This window comes from Microtus oregoni, unplaced genomic scaffold (genome assembly GCF_018167655.1).
Source record: "Microtus oregoni isolate MIOR12 unplaced genomic scaffold, Mior012 000025F_ref0000491, whole genome shotgun sequence".
NCBI classification, from domain to species: Eukaryota; Metazoa; Chordata; class Mammalia; order Rodentia; family Cricetidae; genus Microtus; species Microtus oregoni.
In genome coordinates this window covers 36,091,243-36,100,886 of record NW_024543084.1, presented here as the reverse complement: position 1 = coordinate 36,100,886, position 9,644 = coordinate 36,091,243, and the positions used below count along the sequence as shown (strand labels likewise).

The 9,644-nt window shown below is 42.1% G+C and overlaps 1 protein-coding gene across 1 annotated transcript in view; it reads left to right on the top strand.

Annotated features, from left to right (window-relative positions):
* Nucleotides 1–484: 484 nt before the first annotated feature.
* Nucleotides 485–9,644, top strand: part of LOC121462693 (serine/threonine-protein kinase Nek1-like) — a 121,837-nt gene continuing 112,677 nt past the window's right edge. The window contains exon 1 of the mRNA XM_041674512.1: nt 485–1,009. The gene's annotated coding sequence lies outside the window, so the exon portion shown is untranslated. The remainder of the gene's footprint in view (nt 1,010–9,644) is intronic.

The following is a 9,644-nucleotide window of genomic DNA, read 5'->3' as shown; positions in this document are numbered from 1 at the left end:
CCCCTATCCGCACCTTCAGCTAGTACCATTTCTTTTCAGTCTTCACAAGCCTCACCCCAGTGGCCCTAACACTCTTCGACGGCCCCGCCCCTTTCCGATGCCCCGCCCCAGTCCCTTTGCTCCTCCCCGATCCCGCCCAACTCGCTTCGCCCCGCCCCCAGGCGATCCGCCTACCTCTCGCTCCGCCCTCCGCCTCGCCTCCTCTCTCCTCTAGTCCCGCCCCTCTGACCCCGATGCTTCGCTCCAGTTCCTCCACTTGCGTGGGGCCCGGAGCCCCTCGCTTCCGCAGTCCCGTGACCCGCCCTTCCCCAAAGCCTCGCCCCTATCATCCCCGCTAGTCTCGCCCCGCGCTGCAGGTACCGCCCCGTTCGCACCGTTCGGCTAGCCCGGCCAAGCCGCGCCTTCCGGCTCCTCCCCTGCAGCACCTTTGCAAGTAGGCCCCTGCGCTCTGACGTCACACGCCGGCGACAGGGACGCGGGCCGTTCTTCTCTTCTCCCCCATCCTCAGCCCCAGGGTTTTGGGGCGGCTACGTGGGGCGTCCCTACCTTGAGCCGGTGCAGTTGCCCGCAGCCCGGAATCCATGGTCACTGTGGCGAGGCGGGAGGACGCGGGCGGCATCTAGCCCCCCCAGTCGCACGTGCTGCGGCTCCGTGCCCGGCCCTGCCTCCTGGCCCTGTGAAGTTGGGGGCGGTACCCCGTCACTCCCCCTGTGCCGCCGCCGTTTCCAAGGGGTCAGAAACCGCTGTGTTTGTGTCGTCCGCAGAGCCGGGCTCCGTGGTGCGGGCGTTGTGCCTGGCCGGCCGGAGGCGAGCGTGACGCATCAGCCGGAGACCCGTGCCAGGGCTGTGAGCGGCTGCTGGGGAGACAGACTCGCTTTCTCTTTCAGCATGCCTTTTTCAAAGTGCTCCGTGGTGCCGCTGCCTTAAGCCCTAGGGGAAGACCCTACTGCCTCTGCACCGGTGCTTATGGTCGCCACTGTTATTCTGAATCAAGTACCTTGTCATTGAGGTGAGTTTCTCATGGGGGAAGCAGTGGTAGGCAGGATGGTGAAGTCACTGGGAGCCGGGAGACTTGTGTGGACGCTCTGTAAAGTGCATGGATGCCCTCCCAAGTGTTTGCATGTGAAGCACCTTCAGCTCATTAAAATGTAAACTCGTCTCTCCAAGCAGTTCTTTGATATAAAATGACAATGCAATCTTAGTGGATGATAAGCAGTCATTTAAATGGATTAGATGCCTTTGATGTTATCTGTGTATTTTAATGAGAAAATGAATAACAGTTAACTAATTAACCTAAAAGCTAATGTATCACTTCTCTTCATGATTTGACACAATTTCCATGTGTAAAGTATTCAAATTTTTACTACTTTAAATAATTTAGTGGAACTTTGGGGAGGGTTCCTGGGGATTGGATACAGGACTTCATTTTTTCTAGGCAGGTTATCTGCCCGATCAATTTTTTTTCTCTCCTGTAAGACCTCCGAGAAGCAGAAATATTTTTATTGCCTACATAAATCACATCAGAAATGTTTGTGAAGGCTTAAAAGCCCTAGTCCGTCTAAGCGCTAATGATGGGCTTTTCTTAAGATGCAGTAAGTAGAGATGAAGGGCTGCAGCCAAACACAAAGAGTAGTTCTTTGTTTCTAATTTTGAGAATCTGGATGTCTGCAGTTAAAATTGTCTCTTCTAGGGAAACCCGAGTAACCTATTTTGTGGGGAAACTGGTTTTTACACAGAAAAAAGTCTGTTAGAAATCTGATAAAAGCTGTGGAATTTCATCACAGAAGTTCTTTTGAGGTCATATTAATAATACATTAGCATTGTATCCCAAGCAGATTTTACTCTCTAGTCTGCTTTCTTTTCTAAATTATGGACATAATAGCTTTTCATGCATATTAAGTTTGTCTTTGTATGTTGGTAGTTTCTACCTCAAACTCCTTGAATGTTGCCTGAACATATTTACCAAGGAGAAAACACATACTGTAAAAAATAAATAGTAGCAATCCTCTATTTTGTTTTCTAATTTTTTCTCAGTTATGAAAAATAGAGAAGGATTTTCCTCTCTGAGAAGATACATTGACCCTTTCTACAGTTCAGGCTGTTTCTATTGTTTTGGAAGAACTGTGTGTTTAGACTGCCTGTAGGCAGTACCAGGAAATTTCTTGGCATCTGTTTTCATCTATTCCTAATGTTTCCCTTTGGAATAACCTGTCCATCAAATATCTGAAACAGCTTTGCTTACTGCCAGTCAGTATGTGTTTTCCTGATTGATGGAGATGCAGTTTTAAATTCATGTAATCTGACAGTTTTCACATGTGGTTCATAATATTGTGTCAAACATTGCTTATTTTTAATAGTTCTTAAAAAGGAAGATACCTAATTTGTCTAGAGCTACGGGATTAAAAAGCAACATGATATTGTGGCAAAACTTTAAATGTTAAGGTAAAAAAGTTTGGACATTGTTTGAGGTTTTTCTCCTTCAATGTTAAGGATTAGTCCCAGGGTCTGGTGCGCTCTAGGCAGGTGCTTCTGCTGCCAAGCTGTATCCCCTTTCCTGTTCAGATATTTAAGTAGGGCCAGCAAGATTGTCACCAAGCCCGATCAGTCTCCATGACCTACCTACATGGTGGAAGAAAAGAACTGACTCCCACAAGTTGCCCCCCCCCCCCGCACACACAGTCTGTCTGTCTTTCTAAATACATACATTTTAAAACATTTAAAAATTAAAGTGAAAAAATTGATTTGCTCAGTGTTCTTCCTACTTGTATCAGTATACATGGCTTATTAAAAGTTTAACTTTATTATTTTGACTAGCTAATCAATTCTTATAGTTCAAAATTCAGACAATACAAAAGATCAAAGAATTCTCAACTGTTCACTTCCCTTTTTAAAAGCAATATTACTAGTTTTTGTGTCCTTACAGAACTATTTCTTCTATAAATGTGTTTGTTGCCAACTTGATACAAATCTAGACATATCTTGGAAAAGGGAGTCTCACTTGAAGGCTTGCCTCAGTCAGATTGTCCTGTACATGTCTGTGAGCATTTTCTTGATTAACGATTGGTGTGGGAGAGCTCAGTCTACTGTAGGTGGGGCCACCATTAGGCGCATGGTCCTGGTTGTATAAGAAAGCCAGTTGATGCAGGTGGTATATGTTATTATCTTTTCTTTCACTTCATTTGAAACTGTTTTCTAGTATAATAAATTAGTTGTAAAGTCTAACAACTATGAAATAGGTATCTTGTTTTCCTTCTGATTTACATTGACTGCAGAAAAGGAGAACTTGTCATGTGTTCCAAAACTCATTAACATGAATCTGATTGCTCAGAAAGGTACCTGTTGGTAGAGGCTGCTTGTTTGTTCCTGGTCGCCCAGACACGAAATAATCACACAGAAACTATATTATTTGCAATGCTGTTGGGCTAATAGCTTAGTTGTATTGCTAGCTAGCTCTTATATCTTAAATTAACCCATTTCTATTAATCTTTGTATCACCATGTGGTTGTGGCCTACCAGTAAGGTTTCTTCTGGCATCTCCTGCTGTAGCTGTATGGCTTCTCCTTTGATATAGGTATGAATAATTTGCATTAGTATAGATTTTGCTTTATTGATAGAGATTTAAGGTCAATTTTGTTATATATATATATATATATATATATAAGTGTTTCTGATTTTGATTAAGGTATTGTGATTGTGTAGTTCATTTAAATATGTACTGTATAATTAAGAAATATAGGTTGTTAATGGATAATCATCGATAATAGTAAAGCTTGTAGTCATGTTAGTTAGATTTTCTAGATATATAGAGATTTATTTTAGATAGACATTCTTCATGTCTTTCAAAGATTACAGAATAGGACATTTAATGTTTTAATAACTGAGGACTTTTCATGACAATGAGACACTCTGCTCCTGGCAGCACCAATGTACTTCAAGAGGAAGATGGGCATCGAAGAGGCTCGTTATTGAGTTTGGTAGCCATTTGGGCAAGAAACTGCTCTTGCCTGGACTATTGCATAAACTGGACACAGAGAACCCACAGAGAGAGGACTACTGAACTTGCCTAAGGTGAGATGATCTTTCGGGGTTCCTGATTCATTTTGAAAGAGTCTGCGAGACATTCTGCAGGACACAACAGATAGTGACTGAACTGACTTTGAATTTTCCTGCTTTATGGAAATGTCTGCTGGATAGCATGGGCCTGAAGGCTGAAGATGGATGCCCCAACGGTACAGAGGAACTTTGGGTGACTGTCCAGGCAGCGCGATGTCTTTGTCATTTCTAGAGTTTGAAGTTTCTTGGTTCTTGTTTACTTAGGTAATATTATATCTTTCTGGAGTCTTTGATGGAGTTAAGAATAGTTAGTTATAGTTATAGTTTTCCTTAGTTATGATAAAGATTATTGTAACTTTTACTTGATAACTGTTTTGTTATATGTAATTTTGCTATGTTAAAGTTAAAGCTTTTTTTTTTTTTTTTTTGGTTTAAACCGAAAAAGGGGAAATGAGGGAGGAAGCTCATTGGCTAATAAAGGAACTGCCTTGGCCCATTTTATTGGTTAGAGAATAGGTAGGAGGAGTAAACAGAACAGAACGCTGGGAGGAAGAGGAAGTGAGCTCAGACTCCACAGCTCTCCTATCGGGAGCAGACGCCTCAGAGAGAGAGACGCCATGCCCTGCTCCCAGGCAGACACATGCCATGAAGCTCAGACCCATGATGGACTAGGCTAGAATCTTCCCGGTAAGACCGGTTCTCACAGATTATTAGAGATGGGATGATCGGGATATCAGAATTAGCCAATAAGGGCTAGAGCTAAAGGGCCAAGCAGTGCTTAAAAGAATACAGTTTCCGTGTAATTATTTTGGGTAAAGCTAGCCGTGGGGGCGGCCGGGTGCCGGGGATGCAGCCCCGCCGCTCTTATTACTACACTCCTTGACTCTGCCTCTCTCTCCTCCTCTATCTGCTAAGCCACTGTCTGAAACAGCTTTATTTATTAACCAAGAAAAACAACACATAGACAGGACTTCCCACACCATTGATAAACAATGTGTTTATCATTGTTTGATGGCAATTAGAATTATTTTCTTTTTACCAAGAGCAATAAATTTGGCTTTACTGAATTAGAACCACAAAGCTCAGTATGTGGATGGCAATAGAATTACAGAATAGGAACACTAATAGGTTCTGCCTTTTTGGTATAGTATCTAGAAAGGAATTGACAATTAAATTTGGAAAAAGAGCCAAATTGACAAATTTTGTTTTCTCCTCTCTTCGAAAAACGTCACAAAACAATGATGGTTATGAAATAACCTCATGATGTGGCTATTATTTAATGTAATTTTATTTCATGGAATTGAGTCTTCTAAGATAAGTTTATCATCTCTAAGTAGTGTAGTATTATGATACATTGAGCTTCCATGTTCTGGGAATAGCATTAAGTTTTGGCTGATTCCCAGATACCCATTATACTATGCCAGTTGATTCAATGTAGGCCATGTTTGGAATGACTTTTCCTCTCTATCCTACTGTTGATGGCTGGATTTTTATGATAATATTTTAATTCTTAGTTCTCTTAAAGTTGCTAAAAGAATTTTTATTATAGAAATTGAAATGAGATCTGATTATAATGTTTATTAATGTTGAGGAAGGTTCTTTTTTCACAAAATTTAACAAGATAATTATCAATTTTACTACAGGCTGGATTTTAACTTTTAGTTTTCAGGACTATATTATGAATTCTGTAACTTAACAAAATCGAACCTTTTTAAGGGAAATTTAAAAATTTAGTATTGGTGGATGAGGTGGTGAACTGTGGCAGAAACTTTAAGTTTCCTGAAAGCCCATTTCCTCCTAGAAGGGAATTATACATTGGAATGTGCTTGCTGTGAATGGAAACAGAGCATCTTGGGTGAATAAAGTATTAGTTTCAGACTAAAATAGTGAATTTATGTATTCTGCAGAAGAGAACTCTTTCCCCTGGCTGTGTTGATTACTGCTTTTATGACTTTCACATGCTTCCTTTCTTAAGCTCTCATTAACTAGTGTATTTTTTCTGACTTATCCTAAAATTATAAGTGTTAAAGCTATTGTATTAGTCATGATTCTCTAGAGAAACAGAATAGATGGGGGTTTATTAGAATGGCTTACAGGCTGTCGTCTAGCTAGCCCAACAATGGCTGTGACCAGATGGAAAAGCAAAGAATCTTGTCCACAAGGTTAGTCTTCAATCCTGAAGATGAAGTTTTTAATGCCAGTGAAGGGGTGCTTCAGCAGTGGGCTAGATGAGCTTGCCCTCAGGAGTGCAGGCAAGCAGGTAAAGAGCCAAAGCGTCTGTCCTCCATGGCGTGGCGGTAGGCAGGAAGGCATGGCGTAGTACTGGAGTGGTAGTTGATACCTTTATATCCTTTTATGTGGACTGTCACCAAAGATGTAGCCCAGATTTTAGGATGGGTCTTCTGATCTCAAGTGATGCAGATTTGGAGTGGGTCTTCCCACCTCAAATGATCCAGCCAAGAAAATCCCTTACAGGCGTGCCCAGCTGCTTGGGTTTTAGTTGATTCCAGGTATAGTCAAGTTGACAACTAGGATTAGCCAAGCTACTAACAACTTTATCTTGGTTGGAAAATCTTTGAGGTATACTAATCAAGCCAGTTCATATTAAGCTGGGAGTGGAGGTACACACTTGTACCCTAGCATTTAGGACTGAAAAGGAGGACAGTTAGTTTGAGACCAGCCTGGATTACATTAAAAACCTGTCTCAAAAATAAAGTTTTTACTTTTATGACAGATGAATATTTCATTAAATAGTAAGGTTTTGCATACTAATAAAAGACTATGCAAGTAGAACTGGGCAAACAGTTTACAGGAAGTACAAATGTTGAATAAATATGGAAGAAATTTTCAGATTTATCAGGAAGCAGAAGAATTGAAATGTAGCACTGTCCATCAGAAACAGGAACACAGTGACACATGCCTTAGGTCGTTCTTGGTGTATTGCTTTAATTACCCTCACAGTGATTCTTTAAGGGCATACTGTGTTTATCACATTTATAGGTGAATAAATTGAGATACAGAAGGCATTAGTGTAAGGCAGTGGTTCTCAACAGCTCTGATACTGCACCTTTTAGTGCAGTTCCTCATGCTGTGGTGACCCCCAATCATAAAATTATTTTGTTACTACTTCACAGCTGTAGTTTTGCCACTGTAATGAATTATATTGTAAATATCTCATATGTAGCTATCTGATATGCAACCCCTATTCAACTGCCCAAGAGGTCGCAACCCACAGGTTGAGTACCACTGGTCTAAGGTCATGTGACAAGTAATATAACCAGGACATAGCTCTGTCTTAGTGTTGTGTGGAGACACAGTGACCAAGACAACTCTTACAAAGGAAAGAATTTAACTAGGGACTTGCTTATGGTTTCATAGGGTTAGTTTATTGTGAAGGGAGCATGGCGGCAGGCAGGAAGGCATGGCACAGTGCTGGAGTGGTAGCTGATACCTTTACATCCTGATCCACAGGCAGGTCTGCAGAGGAAAGTGGGGCACTGAGCCTGGTATGGTCATGTGAAATCTCAAATCCTACTCCCAGTGATAAACCTCCTCCAACAAGGCCACGCCTTCTAGCCTTCTAAAGAGTTCTTCACCTGGGGACTAAAAATGCAAGTATATGAGCCTGTGGGGCTGTTCTTACTCAAACCACCACAAGCTCTAGGGTCCAGTGCTCTTTTTAGACACTGAAGTTTGTTATAACTGCAAGTGCAGATGTCAGTGGGGGCATGTGTGCCATGCGCATGTGTGGAAGCCAAGCAGCAACTTTGTGGAGCTTTCTCCTTCCAGGGATCCAACTCTGCTCTCCAAACTTGCTTAGCAAGTGCCTTTAACCCACTGAGCCATCTTGCAGGCCAGCTCTTTAACTACTGCCTTTTGTTGCTTCTTTGATATCTTTATAAAGAATAGCCACTGTTGGTAAGAGTGTTTAAGAGTTAGCATTTTATACAGTATTGGTTACCGTAGTAGATGTTTACCACTCTAGTGGGTCTGTGAACCGGAGAGAGTGGGGCCTAAAGAGGAGGTGGGTCGAAGTCTCATGCGATAGCCACCTTTATTCAGAGCAGCAGAAGTTTATACTCTGAGGGCTGAGTCACATGAGTAAAGAGTACAATCACGGGAAAACATTTTTTCCACAGAACAGATGAATGACAGCAGCTGAAATAAACACTACACCTGGATTAAGCATGACAACACATGCTGGCACAACTGGATGTCAACCTGTAGAAGAATGAAAATAGACCCATATCTATCACCATGCACAAAACTCAAGTCCAAATGGATTAAAAACCTCAATATCAGTCTGAACACACTGAACCTGATAGAAGAGAAAGTGGGAAGTACCCTACAACAGATGGGCACAGGAGATCGCTTCCTAGGTATAACCCCAGCAGCACAGACATTAAGGGCAACATTGAATAAATGGGACCTACTAAAACTGAGAAGCTTCTGTAAAGCAAAGGACACTGTCACTAAGACAAAAAGGTAACCTACTGACTGGGAGAAGATCTTTACCAACCCTGCAATAGACAAAGGTCTGATCTCCAAAATATATAGAGAACTCAAGAAACTAGACTTTAAAATGCTAATTAACCCAATTAAAAAATGGGCACTGAACTGAACAGAGAATTCTCAACAGAAGAAGTTCAAATGGCTAAAAGACACTTAAGGTCATGCTCAACCTCCTTAGCAATCAGGGAAATGCAAATCAAAACAACTTTGAGATATCATCTTACACCTGTGAGAATGGCTAAAGTCAAAAACACCAACGATAACCTTTGCTGGAGAGGCTGTGGAGGAACGGGTACCCTCATCCATTGCTGGTGGGAATGCAATCTTGTGCAACCACTGTGGAAAGCAGCATGGCGGTTTCTCAGGAAATTCGTGATCAACCTACCCCTGGACCTAGCCATACCACTCTTGGGAATATACCCAAGAGATGCCCTATCATATGACAAAAGCATTTGTTCAACTATGTTCATAGCAGTATTATTTGTATTAGCCAGATCCTGGAAACAACCTAGATGTCCTTCAATGGAAGAATGGATGAAGAAAGTGTGGAATATATACACAGTAGAGTACTACGCTGCGGTAAAAAACAATGACTTCTCGAATTTTGCATGCAAATGGATGGAAATAGAAAACTCTATCCTGAGTGAGGTAACCGAGACCCAAAAAGATGAACATGGGATGTACTCACTCATAATTGGTTTCTAGCCATAAATAAGGGACACGGAGTCTACAATTAGTGAACCTAAAGAAGCTAAATAAGAAGGTGAACCCAAGGAAAAACACATAGTTATCCTCTTGCCTATGGGAAGTAGACAAAATTGCCGGGGAGAAAAGTGGGATCTTGGGGGTGTGGTGGGTTGGGGGTAAGGGGAGATGGGGAGAGAAAAGTGATAAGGGGAGAATGGGGGGAACTTGGGGAAACAGGATGATTGGGATAAAGGAAGGCTGGATAGGGGAGCACGGAAGCACAATTCTTAGTTAAGGGAGCCACCTTAGGGCTGGCAAGAGACTTGAACCTAGAGTGGCTCCCAGGAGCCCAAGGCGATGTCCCCAGTTAGTTCCTTGGGCAGATGAGGATA